We start from the raw sequence: 17,522 nt of genomic DNA, 5'->3' as shown, positions 1-17,522 counted from the left end.
TAACGTCGATGCTTTGAAACATTGATTTAATAATCACGCTTAAGTATTTACTTTGCTCAGTGTTCGAAAGTACACAGATCTATTTAGAAAACTAACAACGTAACCTTAAAAAATCCATGCCTACCTAAGACAGAATTGCATGTTCCACATAAATAGCACCCCAAAAACCAGAGAAGTTTTGCTTCAAACATTTCTCCGCATCTCCAAAGTAGCGGGAGTTACTCAGGTGTCTTTTCTTAGACGACTCTTCATACATTCAAGCAGTAATGCGTACTTATGTATGAACAGACTAAACTCGACTTCTCGTTTTGCCCTCTTATTCTTGTAAACTAAATGGTAGGCGGCCAGCTTCGGATCGATCTAGCCGGAGAATGAGGGAAAATGAGGCGGGATGGTAGCGAGGCAGGTAGAATAAGGCGAGCCGGAGAGAAAGCGAAGGAGAAGGATGAGGGATATTACTTTTGCTCGTTATCGGTTAATTGGAATCACAAGATTCCCGATCGTTTCTGAGAAACCAGACTCCTTGCCTCTCCCCGGGCACCGTCGCTCCCGCCACGACCCCACCACCTCTCTCTGTCTTTCCCTTTGTACGCGGCTTATCCCCTCGACTTACGTCCGCGCGGAAACAGTTAGACGCGGAAGATGCAATTACCGAGCTAGTAACAAACTCGTTTGGCACGGTAACTGCGGACGCCGTGTTTAAACTGCAATCATGTATCAGCACAATAAAGACGTTCCACAAACGAATTTCCTTCGGTTTTTAACATCGGTCCCACCAACGCAGATATTCGAAGCCAGCGTTTAATTGGAACCGCTACTTCCCGTCGCATCGCGTCGTGGGCACACGGGTGTAACTAATACACCAGAACCAGAAGCCATTCGGTGACGACGAGAAACCGCGCCCGACGGTTTTCGTCCGCTTCTTTCTGCCCTTTTTGCTCCTCCTCATCATTCCTTCCTCCTCTCTCTTCCTTTTTTTTAAGAGAAATCCGCAAAGACAATGGAATCTCTCGTCCACAAAAACCGATATTTCCGTCGTCAGAACCACTGTACGCGGCTTAACGATCGACCCGGAAAAGGAAATTTCATCTTCTCACGGGGGTGCACCCTTTTTATTCCCCTTTTCATTCGTTTTTCGCTACCCGGCTACTCTTTTCCACGACCCCCACCCCCCCCCACCCACGCTGCCGCGCACCGTTCCGCCGTCCCCGACCCCGTCAGCCCCTCGCCATCTTATTTACCGCGGCAAATAACTCCTTTTGCGACGTAATATCGTTACGGTTATGTAGTTTCGCCGATACGCCGGTTCTTTATTCTATTCCAAAGGATTCGTACAGATCTTCCTCCCCTTGTATGCTCGCCACGTTTCCCACCATCTTGCTATCCATATCCCTCCCGTTCTTTTGTCTCGCTCCCGCCGACCGCGTATATGCCCCTTCCCTCTTTTCGTGCAGCTATCATCCGCGACAGCCTATTCCCTCCCTTGGCACGAAGACAGAAACGGTCTCCGTCGCGAGATTCGGACGATATTCAGCCCCGACGTTGGAAATTGAACGATTTGTCCTATAAACGCCTTTGAGTCGTTCCCGCAGCCGGTCGATTGATAAATCCGAACCGTCTATCTCCCCGCGGCCCGGTTGGTACGTGCGGAGTTGACTTCTCTGTACACCGGAAATAACGAAGAATGGCGGAAACTCTCATTTCCGCGAACGATCACGATAAAATAACGTTTCAGCTAATCGATGCCGGCGAGCGAACGTCAACTGACGCAAAGATCAGCGACAGCCGGAGCGTCTTAAGTAAAGAGAAAAAAAGAAACATACTCGCTACGAGATGAAAGTAGCAGGTCGAGCGTCCCGGGCCCGCGTACCGTGTAATTAATTATTTACGTTTTCTTCTCTTAATTGCCTTCTCGGAAAAAGTAACGGTAGAGTCAAACTCTCGTCTCTCGTCCCTTATAATTGAACCCTTCCTGCGAACAGGGCCGCGCGACAGCTGGATGCACGTTTTAATCGCGACTAACGTAATCCTAGCGAGTGTCCCGGGCAAAGATCGTAACGATGATTTACGGGTTAACGAGTTCGCGCTTCTCGAATTTCCTCGAATGTTCGCATGATTCCTCTGCCCTTCCCTCCCGGCGGCAGTAGTCGGGGGAACACCAGTTCGTGTCTTAAGCTAACCGACGAAAGTTCGCCCTCTTACATTATCGTCGCAACGCCGGCAGCCCCTCGGTTCTTACGCTCGCGAGTGCCGCTAACTTTTTAACTAGTTGCAAATTAAAATTTAACTCGAGTGTACCTACCTCTCCGCCCACCGTCGCTACATCGCCCCGTGCCTCCTCGTTCGCCGCTGATCAGAGGAGGAGCTCTGCGATCCTGGCAAACAGAGACAGTTCCCTGGGAGTACATTTAAAAAGAAACCAGAAGACCGATGGAAATTATTGGACAAGGGTAGCAGGCGTCTGGGACTTCGATCATTTCAGCGGTCTCTGGTTGGCAAATGTATCGTCACAAGAGAGGAAAGTTCGAGGGTGATTTAGAAAAAGTTGCGGCGAGGTGTCGGCAAGTTTGTTTTGGCAGTTGGAATGAAAAGTGAAAGGTAGAAAAGGAAGTTGCCTTTTAAATTGACAGGGAAGATTCAATGAAATTCAGTGCTCGTATCGAAGATTATGTAACTCTAGTTCCAATGCTATCGGGAAATTTGAGAAAATTGTTGAAATCAATATATCATAACTAACTGAAGGCGACGGAAAAACCGTTGATGAATAAATTGTATTTGTATTTTATTTAACATGTAACGATAATTTTTAAATGCAATTGTAAGTAGGTATATAAAAGTCGGTGACAAATCTTGTGGATGCGTGAAAAATGTCGTCTTAGTACACTTCTAATGACGAATATAAGATGTGTCATCACAGTAATATTCTGCCAATGATAAATGTGGACCAGTTCTCTTTGCTGGAACACTTGATGTCGTTGGGTTCCTAAAAAAATAAGTCTATTATTTAAGTTGCACTAATCTAATGAGACCTATGATGACAATAATTCTCTCCTTTATCACCTGACCGTTAAGTATACCGTATCTCTGCACCGTAGGGGATGAAGCGTGGTTACAATAAAAAAGTTCTGACAGCGAGTGCGCTGCTCAAATAGAAGATGCAAATGATCGCGAGAAGGTAGTGAGTTGCTTTCAAACCTTATCGAACACTAGATGTTACTGCCCTAACATAGCCTTTGAAAGGGTCAATAGGAGTACACCTTTGTGAGTTCGTTTGACGGTTTGATGATACTCGTGGTTCTGGCTATTGCCGGGTATCTGTTGCGACAGATAAACCACCTAGGAAAGGGATTACATATGTAGTCCCGTCGGTTTTGCGATGTCATCAATCTATCTGATCGATCCGTGATTGCTTGGTATTATCGTTGCTGCCCCCAATCGTATCTTCGGCTTTGCTATGTATCTATATCAGAATCACCATTTTGGTAGCTGTGATGGAATATAAAATGAAGAATAAGAAAAGAGAAGTAAAAAGAAAAAAATAAACGAAGCATTCCGCCGTATACCTAATGAACTTAGTAAATTTACTTAAAAGGCTCCGTCTTAGAAGCTAGTTAGGATATTCTTTGGATTTTTAGTGCAACGAAAGCGTAATAGACGGCAGAGTTCAACAGTGGCTGATGGAACAACCAGCGAAAATTTTTACATTGCATATTTTGTGGGAAATTTATAGAAGTCATTAAAACACTAAGTTTCATTCCGCTAAAAAACAATGTTTAATTTGGTAATCCAAATGATGTAATTTTATATTTTTAATTGAATTTTAAATACAAACAATATTAATAAAGACACTTTCAGCATGATGCGACCGATCACTAAGAGACGTCTACAACATGTTCTAAACAAAAATTCAAAATTTCTGATGATAATAGTAGCAATTATATACTAATATTGTGTCGGTACATACAGATGCTACCACAGTGTAATCATCGCATGTACTGTTCACATAATTCAACGTAAAGAAAGTAGATAGGGTCAGTGACATCCGCTGCCGAAACCGAAGGAAACCCCTTTTCGTTCAAAGCTACCCTACAGTTCGCCACAAATACTTCTATTCACAAGAACAATAATACTGCCTTCGCGAGCAACCAGCGGATTTAGTTAGCCAGGCATAATGGAGCACAGCGTACATAATTTTTCCTTCTGAATACACGAACGGGGTAACGAGGCAGACAGGCTCTCGCCCACAACATTTCAATTGCCGCTCGACGTATCCCATTGTTACCACTGAACAGTCGACAACTTTGGATCTCCTCTCCCAGCCGCTTCAGCTCGGCTTGCCCCGTTCGCGTGCTGCAACTACAAAACAATTTCGAAACTGGCACCGACGATTTTTTTTTCAAACGCGCGCAGCCCCGTCCGGACCAGGCTCGGCGAGAATGCTCCGCGGAGAACGGTACCATCGGCGACGAGGGGAAGAAAAGGAAGGCGAACTCGCTGCCTCTCCTCGCGCTCCGCGACGGGCCGAGGGCCGAGACGAACAAATTGCACTTCCCAGTCTCGTTAAAACAATGTCGTCGGGAGGAAGGTGGCTGGGTGGGCTAGGAGGAGAAGAAGGGCGAGAGAAGGCCACGGATCGAGACGAGAAACTCGGTAGGGGTAGGAGGCCGAGAGCTAGGTGGCTGCTGCAGCTTCCAACGAAGCAGTATTCAGGTGGAAAGAGCTCTTCGCTCGTTAGCATTTAATTGAGAACCTCGCGAGGAGAGGACTCCGGACTCCGGTAACGACCGGTCGACGGGCTCGTTTAAACATTTTAATAATCTCTTGTATCGCGAACGGCGATTTCGAATATTTAGCGGTGCTGCTGCGTATCCGGGCTCGGGCCTCCCTTAACCACGACTTATTGGAAATACGTATAAAACGATCTCTCTAGACGGTGAGCGTCAGCTCTCGGCGCGGATCGAATTAACGTACCCTGGTTGCTCTCGTGCTCGCAAGAATTCTCGCCCGCAGCCGATCAAACTCGACTCCGCCGTCGGAACAATTAGAGCGAAATTCATCGATCCGTCAGTCGAGAATCCACAAGGACGCGACCACACTCGTTACTCCGAACGAGCGACGCATTATAATTTTAAACGGCTAAATTTGCATGGGATCAAACGTCACCAGTCTCACGGAGACTTTCACCCTTCGAGTGCCGCGGAATGGTAATCGGCGTTGCAAGTTCGGATTTGGTGGATTTCATTTCCGTGGGAACAAGGCGAAGGAACGATATAAGGAACTGCGATTAATAGCGCCGCCGATTCGATCGACGTGACCTCCGTCCACTCGTAAAGTGGACGGTCGTAGTAACGAGCGACTTATATCGACCACCAGGCCAGCCTTCGAATTTTCCGGTCTAATGGAACGTGCCATTTAGGCGAGCACTTTGAGGCGACTCGTTTTTCTCCGTTTTTCTTTTCCCTTTCTTTTCTTTCCCCCTTTCTTTTTTACGTCGTTACATCGACCCACCTGCCTACGAGTGCCGGTACAAGCCGTTCTATATCGACACACTGTTTCTTATCGCCGCCGGGGCCTCGTTCATCATCTGCAAAGCGATAATCAATTAATCGCGCGGCCCGGCGAAAGCTGGTATTTAATATTTCAACTTTTATCCGAGACTGAGATTAATTTCTCGCGTTACGATCGACCTATTTATCAGCAGCTTTTCGCAATTACTCCCGACTCGTCCCCTACAGTTATCAGGCAACGCAAAGTACATTGCAGTCGGTTCGTTAATTTTTCAAAAATATTTATGCAACCACGCCCGGCTTGTTCCCGGCTACTTAGCTCCAGCGTATCCCCTCGATCTTGTTTTTCCGCGATGGCCCTTTACGACGTCGTTTCGTCGTATAGTAGCTAACGGTTCCTTTCATCCCGTCGTTTCTTTATTAAACCGCGACCCGCTGGATAATCGCGTTCCATGCGATTTATTTCCATTCGCCCGTCCCCGTATCTTTGATATCGGATCGTGCAACACCCCCTAAGAAAACCGCTGATACCCTCGCCGAACTATCCTGGCGTGCCATAAAAATGTCATTAACTCCCGCCGCACCAGACGCTCTTTAACTTCCACGAGGAAACTTGACCTGCGGCTAACGCTTGCCAAAGCGACTTTGTAACCTGTTGTCGCCGCGGATACTCTTTTGCCCATCTCTCTCCAACCCTCGAACGCCTACCCTTACGGCTTAAACCTCTTTCTCTCTCTCCCGTGGTCCCATCTCGTGGACTTTCCATCGAACTCTCGGTCCACCCCGTTCCCTAACCGTCGTGCCTTTCGGTAGATCAGGCTGACCCGGGTTCATTAGCTCACGACCGATGGTGTACGTAAGTTTCGCGCAGCCCCGCAAAGAGGGAGCGCGCAAGACAACAGGGAGACGGTAACCCCCATTAGCTAACGCTTACGCGGTACGACCGTCTTTGGCAACGATCGGCAAATATAGCCAGGGTATCGTGTATCTCGACGGCATTAACCGAGTTTCTCTACGCGGATTTCACGGCCGTCGGCTTCGTGTTTATACACACCGTTCGCGGAATGCGCGCGCCTCCGGTAGATAGGTACCTGCTGGTATTTGTTGTTTGCAGTTACTCAGCTCTCCTATGTTTTCCTCCGACCCCCATCCCTCGACGAACCATCCCTCGCCATCTCTTTCTCACTTCATCCCTCAGTTTTCTCCCTACCTTCACCCCGGTCCTTCCTCATCCCTCGGTACACCAAGAATGCACCACGCGTTGCACCGTGCAAGCACGATGCGGCAACATGCTGTGTACCGAAGGATGGCCGGAGCGCGCGGGGAACGAGAAGACAGTCTGCTGAGAGGGATTTTATTATACGGTAGAACGGAGACCCGCAGGAATATAACCGTGGAAATGCACAAATAATACGAAGGCCGCAAAACAGGCGGCAGTGATAACATCGCGAACACGGTGACAAGGGAGCAGGAGGAAGGGTGGAACAAGAAAACGTGCCTTCCGTTGAAGGATCCCGGCTCGACGAGCAACAACCGACAAATATTTTTTATTGCTATCCCTCCCGCGGCGAAAGAATACGGTACGTGACAACCGGTGGGTTGGGTCCCGGTAAGCCCGAGCTTCCCGAACACTAATTTGCAGCGGTGCGCCGGGACGATCGTTGGGAAATTGTTCCACCAATTATCCACCGCACCGCTGTCTTCAAATTTACTTCGAAATTACACGTTTCGCACTCTTCGCCTGAACGAAGTAAAGACAACTGTATCAAAAAAACGAAACGTTCGCCAAGTGGTGCCGCTCGAGGTAAACGATAATATCTATCAACAAGAGCGCTGAAAGGGACATCGTTCGCCCCGAGCGCGTAACCTCCCTCGACCCTTATAAAAGTAAAATTTCAAATACGAGTCCCAGATCGTTTCGAGCTGCAACGGTTGACCGATCTTTCGGAAATCGAGACGCGCCGGTTTTACGGCGCAGTAACAAGATATCTTAATCGAAATCGTACGGTTAATGCCGTAGGCCGTAGCGAGCCGTGCGGGAGCGAAGGGTCGGCCGTTTTACGCGGGGTCTAAAAGTTTCACGAGTGCGGGCCCGGAAGGTAATCCTGGACGCCGGAAAATTGGCCAACGCCCGTCCGATCGCGAGTAAATCCGCGGGCGGAGCGTATCGGAATCGCATCGGGATCCCATCGGAAGGTTTCCGGGTGTCCGAGAGAGATTTTTGATCGCAGGGAGGTCAGGAGACAAAGTCGGGACTCGCGCCGGCCGTTTTCTCCCTTTTGCTCTTTCTCGGGGCAGCGCGGGCGTACAGCGGGTCGGATACCGGGGCTACACGGTTTCCCCATTATCGGGTGTTTACGGCGACGACGAGGGGCGGCAGGAGGCGACACACACGACGAGGGTCGCATCGCCGCCGGTGGAGAGATCGCATCGGCCGCTTCGCATAATAACTAGCTACCACGCATTTACATTTTAATACGGCTACTCTGCATAGCGGATAAAAGGTATACACCCGGGCCAGGATGAAATCACCGACCTCCAACCGTGTCGTCATTGGCACCCTCCGCGTCGTCCGTCGCCCGCAGAAATAACCGGCAAATTAGTCGGAACCGTTGTTCGAGCTTCTTGGAATTTTGTTATTTCCCCCGCCCCGCTGGCCGTTGTCTAGCTGAGAAGAATACGCGCCGTGATTTTGCGACGATGTCGATAGCGCGAGCTTTTTATTCCCCGGCTCCTCGGGCTTCAAAAGGAAGGAGGACTTGTTATTAATGCAGTTTGCGCGAGTCCGGAGGAGCTGCAGTAAATTAAAGAGTATACGTACAGCGAGATTTATATTTCGCTTTTTCCAAGGAGAACGACGGTTAAGACGCGCAGGTATATCTGGAAAAAGCGCACAATAATCCCCGTCATTGTGATCGTATTTTATAAACACGTTTAATTAATTCCCCGACTCACGATAAATCGATAGTCTTCTATTTTCCGTTTAATATCTTTTTAATGTGTTTCCTCGGGTCAACACAGCGATAAAAATATTTCCCGCGTGTCCATTTACAAGACGTCGAATGTAAACAAGTTATTCTTCGTGCCGAGCGACGATAGTTTTCTATATATCCCGAAACTTTCCAGATAATTGGGTCGTTCGAGTCGTTCCCGGTACTTTATTAGTCCTTCGCGTTTCCGTTATCGGCCATGCGTAAGCAATCCAAGAAACGGTCGCTGACAAAGGTTCCACCATAATGATAACCTAGACGGGGCCAAGCCGATTTGCGATGTTCGATGGATCTGGAAATTTTATCAGCGTGTTCGAAGTCGGTAATCGGTTATATGGGCATGAAAGTAGGAGGCAGCGTTCCTGCGTGTCCCCGAAGATTTCCTTGTATCGCGTCCCGGGAATCCGGGAAACTAACTAGATGTCCATTAAGATAAGCCAAGACCATGTTTAATGGCGAATCCGAATGTCAGCGAGAGCGTCCTCCTGTGTCCCAGCAGCGGGGGCTGTTGGCAGCTCTGTAAGAGGGCGCGAACGGGTGAGGGAAGGCGAGACCGCGACAAAGAAGCGAGAAAACAGGGGCGGCTCGTTTCGTTTGGTGGTTTATAGCATCCCCGCGACGGAACGTATCCCGAAACGCGATACTGCCGCTGGATAGGCCTTGAAAAATGTCCTGAAATTGGTAGAAGATAACCGGTTAGCTGTTCCGCGGGAATAACATCCGATGGAACAGAATCCATTCCGGCCGACAAAGGAAGATAGAAAAAGGAAGCCGCCGACGCGGAACGAGGAAGAAACACCGCGGCGCAGAAGCAAAAAATTATTAAGCACGATCGTATCGGCGCGTCCGGACCGATGCAAATGGCCCATAAATTTACAAAATTACATTGAAAATCAATGCTCGAACGAGCGACTGAGAGAGAGAGAGAGAAAGAGAGAGAGAGAGAGAGGCTGTCGCAAACGGAAGGGCAGAGAACGAACGGCACGGCGCGAGTTTTAATAAAAACTCCCTAACCTTTTTGTCAACGAGCGCTGCTCTCAGCGATATTAAACCTCGAACTCCAACGCAACTCTCGTAGACGCGATGGTACCGCCAACCGAACGAGTTCGGATTTTCTTATCGCCACGCTGGAATGTATCGTTCCGAAAGAAAGGAACTAAGGGGAGGTTGATCTAACTTCCGCAGTAAAATCGACCGAAAAAAGGGGGTACAGAGATAAAAACGTTATTAACCTTGGTGGCGGTGTAGTGCAACTTTGCGGTTCAATCGACCAGTATTTATCAATGAGAATCTGAGCGAATAAACGATGGAAACATCGATAACCATCGCGCCAAAACGGCCTGTCGGTTTCGATCCGGCGCGGGTCTATCGAATCACTGGATCGATCCGCCTCGCGTTTAGATTCACCGGCTGTCTCCTGCACGCGTTTTGTTATCCACCCTATCGTCCCCAACGTAATCGGTTCTATGGTTGCACGGAAACAATGTTCGTTTTCCTAGCGAGACCGGGCGCGTCGGCGAACGATGAAGCTGACGCTATTCCGTGGAATAGATGCCAGGCCGAGAGAATGGCGATCCGCCAGTGCACGCGTCCTGCCTGCACGCAGATATACAGCGGTGATTTATTAGGTGGGGAATTCCAATTCGCGGCCTGATTCACCGTAGACCGCAGTCGAATCTAGTAAACATCTTCGATCCTCTTCCTAACAATTCCAGCCTGCACGGGTATACACGTGTTCGCTTGCTGAATTTCCGTTTTGCCCTCACCCTCCTCTACTCCTCCATTCTGTCCCAACGGAAATTCCATTTATACGAACGTCCGCTCGTTCCTAGCGATTACTCGCTAAACAATTACCGTATCGCGCCCATTGGCGACCACGGGGGAAAAGAATTGAAGAAATGTTGTTCCCGCGTGTCGGACTGATGAGATACGCGTCGAATTTTCGTATAGCACAAAACCAGTTCAGTTATTCACAGTTACTGAACCGTGATCGGTCCTCGTGTGAAGACAATGGGAGACTAATTTTGGAAATCACAGCTGGCTTCGAATCTCGTATTAAATTAAACTCTTGTCTTATGATTTATTTTGTGATTGTCACAAAGGTTATTTTATTCTAAATGTAGGTCTATTATAAGAATTGATTACTCATGGATGCAAATCATTATTTTTCATAATGACAATAAGTTCAAAGTTATAACTATCGGTCCATCGAGGAATGTTAAGGAAAAATTTTATTTAATTAACGACAATATAAAAGATATAACTACGGAAATACATTTTGATACCTTCAACACGAAAGAAAACATTTTTAAAAAACTTCAGAAGAGCAATAAATAAAAAGTTAACATAAAGCAACTGTTATGCATGCACCAAAAAACACAGAGGAAGTAACATAATATTTTAATTGACGTTATTAAACGTATGCATATAACTCTCCATTGCGAGAATGAATGACTTGAAAGTATTCTAGGTATTTTGGCACTTTAAGAAATTGCCGATCGAAAAATGTTCTGCTTTTATCATTCTCGGTAATTGACAAAATTTCCAGCCAAAGTCTATATTGAAGAATTCTCTAAATAGTAAGAGTTTACAATATAGTATCTCTTTTATACCTCATCAACGATACGACCTGACCTTCTTTCAACGTTGGCCAGACGTTCTTACTACTAACAAGGTTTCACCGTTAGAAGACTTGTACTTTTTTCGCTTCGTGCTCCTCTAGAAGTTGATTCAAAAGTAGCGTCACATAATTTACACACTCGGAGTAGTCGTGAACGTGTAAAGTAATGCTCCTACATTGTTATGAAATCTAAAATCTGCGTTTAAATAAATCGTTATAATTTCATTCAAAAAAATTTGTACAAGTCTGTCAAAATATTACATTTTATAGAAAATCAAGGAATGTATAAGCATTTCTTGCGTGAATTTTATTGTAAACACGAATGAAAGCAGTTTTAGCTAGAGAATAAAATATTTTTTTATAAAAAATTGTGTATCTGATGTCACGACAACTATCTGACAAAATACTGTACCAAAAAAATTAGAAAATCTATTTTTCGAAACATATCAAATAAAACCACTTTTAATGTGCATGAAAAAAACTAGTTTTCAGAGGCGCTGATTTTTTAAATATTTCTTGTTCATATAAGTTTCTAACATATCAATTAATGATATGACTTTTTCCTGAAACATTTCTTCTTTTCCAAAAATAAAAACTAATCTACAATCCTTATGGAAAAAATTGTTCTACGCAAAGATTTTCCAGCTGTGTTCTGCTGCACTTCAAAAACATTGAATCATCAAGCAATCACTTGATCACTTTATGACTTACAACTTTAACGTATACATTATTTTTAATAATACTGTTGATCAGTCACTGAATACACACATTGCTGTACACGCAGCAATATCTGTTGGAAGAGCGTTACTATATTACGTATTTGAAGCAATTTCACAGCTAAAATTATTTATACTTTCATTACCTTGTTATTAAGTTTTCCAACACTACATTTTAATGGTTGCTGCCTCAAAAATTATAAATTGATCTTATTTCAATAAGTGCATCTTCTAGAAAAACTTCATAATCATACTTGACGTAATAGTTGGTCGAATTGATCATTTTAATATTTATTTTGGATACTTATTAATTCGAATTAATTTTCATTTAATGTAAATCAATTACATAACCTTGCATATAATAAAGAAATTTTACTTTTCTTACATTTTTTCATAATATACAATTATAATAGTCTCCGCTTTAGTCACTTGAGACGACATAGAGGCAAGAAAGATTGCCCACTATGTACTTCACTTACAGTTTTACTTGGTTACGAGTAATTGCATTGATGAATAACAAATTAGTATTGAAAATGAGCTGAAAAAAGATGAAAACTGATCAATGACACCAAAGTGCAAACTTTCGTGCAACGGACGGTACCGACACCGGTGACTAGATATTTGAAACGTCCTGTACAATATCCATCGAATAACTGAGCCTAGGTCGGCGAAGTCCGAAAGGATCGACCCAATAATTGCTCCGAAGCGATGGACATGGTGGAAAACAATACGAAGGAAGCACGATCGCCGTGAGGAACCACTTTCGTGTCGCCCACGCCCTAGCAATGTTTCGCCATCGCCGGAGCGCGGGGGTACTATCGGCTGATCGACAGCCCCTTGGAACGTTTTATTACGCGACAGCCGGTAATTTCGAGAATAAGTCATCACAGGTATTGCCGTGGAAATGAAAGACATCACGGGGCTCAACTGTCACGGTAGGCAGAGGGCCGAATGCGGCGGGGCTTCATGCGTACAGCTCCCCTGCAAAAATATCGGTCTAGCGGTGGTGAGTTATATCCCCGTAAGGTATTATTCCGCGGTAAGAGATGGCACAGTGGCTATCTGATTCCGTTATCACGGTGCCGTGTACGTCCGTGGATTCCGCGGCGCGAAATAACAGCCCGGAGAAATAACATATTCCGTTGGTCTATCCGCGTTCTCCTGGATACACTTCAACACGCGTCCATCTCCATTCGACCTTCAACCCTTTCTTCTTTCTTCCCGTAAGCTCGTGATTCCCGAGGGAACAATGTAAACGATGACGAAAGCGCAGCGAAACCCGATTGCGTAGTTGCTTCCCAGGTGTATGGAAAATAAGATATTTAAATATGCATATTCAGTACCCTTGGAAAATTCGCAGGTCAAACAGCCGGGCGAACCCGCCGCCACTATCCACGGAATTAACGGCGCGACCGTGTAATTGGTATTTTCACCGAACGCGGAGTTCCACGGAAGAAGCTTCTATACCGTAGTTCGGAGTTCGGAAGTTCGATGAAGTTTGATTATAAAGTTCGAAGTGTTTCATCAGCGGAGTTCAAAACACATCTGATTATTGAAGCTCGGAAATGTTCTCGGGAAACGGACGGTGTAAGATGGCCAATGTGTTTTAATTCGATTTCGATACACTTTCGTGCATCTAATTGTAAAAAAGAATTACAAAGATGGGAGCGTGTTTTTGTGTGAATGCAGTCAAGAGTAGATCTAAAGTTATGTTATTCTACTCTTGAAACAAGAGGGATATTTATTGTTGATAGATGAAATGGATCGAAATAAAAGATATCAGTGTGGTGTAGACATTTTTTTACATACATGTTTTTTACATACGTATTAACTTGTTATTAATGGAGGTGTAGGTCTATATATGAGAATGTAACTACCTAAAATATATTGCCCTTAATTATCTATAGATTATCTATCTATACATTATAATTAGGTTCAAAAAAGTTTTGTTTATCTTAATTTAAAAAAAAGAGGTATGCAATTATTTATGGAAGAACCTTCCATCGCCACTGTGTATGATGTGAAGGACGACAACTGGCATCTATCGTTAGAAACGTTCAAGAATTGAAATATAAAATAATAATTAAGAAATTATAAGTAGTGTAGTTGGCAAATCAACGTTCACCGTAACGCAAAACATAGAAATTTAACCTTTTGTATTCTACATTTCTCTATATTTCCTTTCCAATAAAATTATGTGTTTCATAGCATTAAGTGTTACAATTTGAAATGTGCTTCAAAGGACAGTTGCTCGTAAATGATATTTCAAATAATCGTATTGAAGATAGAAAAAGTACAATTTAAAACTGTCAAGCATAACTTGATATAGAAGTACGTGAATAGAATTGGTGTCGAGTCACACTCGACAAACGAGTGCAAAGGGTTAAACTCGTCAGCGGATTAAACGGTTTTCAGAGGACGCTTACCTGCCGGCGGAGGGAAGACGAAGGAACGACGAGCGGGGATAGAGTCGATTCCACGTCCAGCTGCGATAGAAACCTGAAACCCGGAGGAGTGGATCTGCGCATTAAACCCCTTCCACGGGAATGTATTGCTCTTGCACAAAATGTTCGTTGATAATATCGAGGTAGCTCCGAATAATACCGATATCGGTATATCCTTCCAGCCCGGCGAGCCAGATCGCACGAAGAAAAAGGAGGAGCGGGTTTAATCTTGACAAAATGTTAAAGTCGAAAAGAAAATGTAAAACGACGCACGGTCTCCATTCCTCGATATTCTTTCGGCTGATACGAAGTGAAAATGTTGAAACGGAGTTTCTACAAAGTGGAAGTTCCGCGCGCACCTTATCTGTCTCCGTGGCCCCTTCGCGCCCAAGTATTTTCGTGTTTTGGCATTATATTGTTCCCCGTTTTGGGAAAACTTTCACCCTCCTCGGAATTATTCCGAGATCCTTGCAAATTCGGCGTACGGGATTAGGACGTAGAAACTGCTCAAGAATCCCAGTTTATGTTTCCTCGGGCGCCGTGATAAAAGGATTCCAAAGCGACGGGATATTCAGCCGCGAATGCTCTGAATTCACTCGGTGAGAAGCAGAAGAAAAAGGAGGAGAAGGAGACGTAGAGGGAGGAGAAAACAAGATTTTCGTGGAAAAGGAATCGGACGTCTACATCTTTTCCCGAGTTTGCAAAGGACTGGTCGACGAAGTTTCGCGTAATTGCGCATCAAACGTCCTTCGAGTAACGATCTCCGCAGGACCAATAAGTCCGAAGTGCACGCTCGAGCGGGGAATAAGAAAGGAGAACAGCAAATAGCCGGCAAGATGCCACGGTACGATAACGGATGCCCGCGTCGCGGATCTTGTCTCGTTGTCTTCGGGTAGCGGCACGGTACACCAACGTCGGGCAATGCGACGCTCTCGGGAAGCGAGAAGGAGCGAGGAGAACGCTGTCAAACAGATTGAAATCAACGGGAAGCGACTTCTATTTTCTCCTCTGCACTGTGCTGGAGCCAGATCTGAAATGAAAATCTGTGGCCCCGCGAGCGAGGAACCGCAAGATAATTCAGCGAGAAGAACAGAGAAAGAGAGCCAGAAAGAGGGAAAGGGATAGAGGCAGAGAAAGTGGGTGGGCAAGGGGTGCAGAGAACGGGTTGAAGAAGGGGTAGCGTCGTTGTACACGCTCCTTCACGGATTTCAAGCATTCCGTCAGGCTGATTAAAACGTCCAACAACAATGCGAGCGAATTACGAATATTCATTTTCAGGTCCGACGTCTGGCTCGTGGGCAAGCTCGGATCGAGGACTTTCAATTTGCAAGCCGCGAACGCCTTGATACTCGATTAAAGATTTCATTTTACAGCGGAACCCGTTATTCCAAAGCCGGACATTATGCTTAATAAGCGCAACTGCGGCGAAACCGGTATTTATTGTTTCAGTCTGAGCGGTCGCGTATCATCTTTTTCGGGCGGGATAGAAGGAACAACGAAAAAATTGCAGGAAAAAAGGAGCGGGAGAAGGACGGGGTGCGGTTCGTGAAAAAACGGAGGAAAAAAGTATTCCGCTATCAGATAGAATTCTAGCTTGGTAAAAAATACGAGAGGAAAGAGGGCTTTAGCTCGCGCGAATCTGCCCGGTAAGCGTTTTTTCCCTAACTCCGACACAGAGAAAACGCGAAGCGGAGGGCAGCGACAGAGTTTCCAGTTATGGAGAAAATTTTTATATAATCCGGTGCCCTGGCTCGAGGACAGGAATGTCGAAAAAAAGGGAAAAAAGGAAGTGCGCCCTCAACTTGGAAGTCCTATGCTCTTACGACCTGTAAATCGTTTCCCACCCTTCGATATCGGCAAACTTACAAGTTTCGCTTCTTTTCCAGCGAAACGCGTTATTCGTCGTGTTTCTCCATCTCTCTTCGTTTTTTTTCTGCTCGTATCTACCTTCGACTTTCATTTCCTAACTGTAGGAACTTTCGATTAAATTTTCACAGAGGAAGTCTCGCGCGAGAGAGTAACGCTCGCCCAAGTGGCCCGGGTAATTTCAACCCGAACGCCTCGATCCTTTGACGCAACTCGCTGCTACTAATGTAACTTGTGCATATTCAAATTCACGATTCATGATGTACCGCGTGGTTTAAAAAAGAATTGGCGAAGCTTATTGATCACCGCGATACGACAATTTCGAAGAAAATTTTATACACAACTACTTTCACGAAAAATATTCGTCGTTTGAAGTAATTTCTCATATGGTGAAACTTTCAACAGCTGCGAGTACATCTGCGAACTTATAAATCAACGGAAGCCATTTGAACGGACGGCAACAAATTTGCGAGGAAATGAAATGTAAAATTTCGATTTATATAAATATCATCATCAATTTCTATTGCATTTCATTGAGAGTTCGTATACATATTCGAAATTGAACGCACTTGTTAAAAATAACATGAAAATTGATCAATAACGGTGCAAACTGGATTCATCGGAATTTCAGTAAAATAAATGATAAGCGCGATCGCGCGTTGCGTTCTTCTTTCGACGGCGTGTTGAATAAGTTATTCAAATTCTGTCGAACGTTCCATGTTCCTCCTGTATCCCCATGTTACCATACTGAGGCGATAGCTAAGGTACCAGCCGTAACTACTACGATCATAGTATAATACAGGCGGCTTACTTGATCCGCGACGCAAGATGCGCGCTTAATCCGCGTTTGACGCTCGCTAGCCTGTTGGCTAGGTACAGACGAGCGTGCGATATTGCGCCAAACCGAGCAATTACTGTCGGTAATCTCGCTAATAGAATTCCAATATGCGTGCCAATTGAACCGAGGCGCCATGTGGCCGTGCGGGCGTGAATCTACAGATTGTGCGCACACGACGAAACCCGTGACACGATTTAGCCATTAACTATAGCTTCGCTTTACTTCACTTCGCTTCTTTATGCATTGTATCGTCTAGAGCACGCTTCCTGGTAAGCTGTTACGCATCGATTTCAAAATATATTCAAAATAATTCGAGAAAATTGTCGTATAAGGTTAAGGATATAAAATTCTGATTTCATAGGATATACGAATAAGATAGATGTATTACTGCCGGCGTTGATAGTAACGACAAATTGTTGTTTCAAGAAATAAGTTTATAGGCGTGCACTCTCCAGATTTATAAAAACAGAATTATTTCTTATGTTATTTAATAATTTCTTAATAGAATACCACAATCGATCAGATTATGCATACTTCCTTG

Source organism: Nomia melanderi, chromosome 9 (assembly GCF_051020985.1).
Source record: "Nomia melanderi isolate GNS246 chromosome 9, iyNomMela1, whole genome shotgun sequence".
In the NCBI taxonomy this organism is placed as follows: domain Eukaryota; kingdom Metazoa; phylum Arthropoda; class Insecta; order Hymenoptera; family Halictidae; genus Nomia; species Nomia melanderi.
This window is presented reverse-complemented; position numbering follows the sequence as displayed.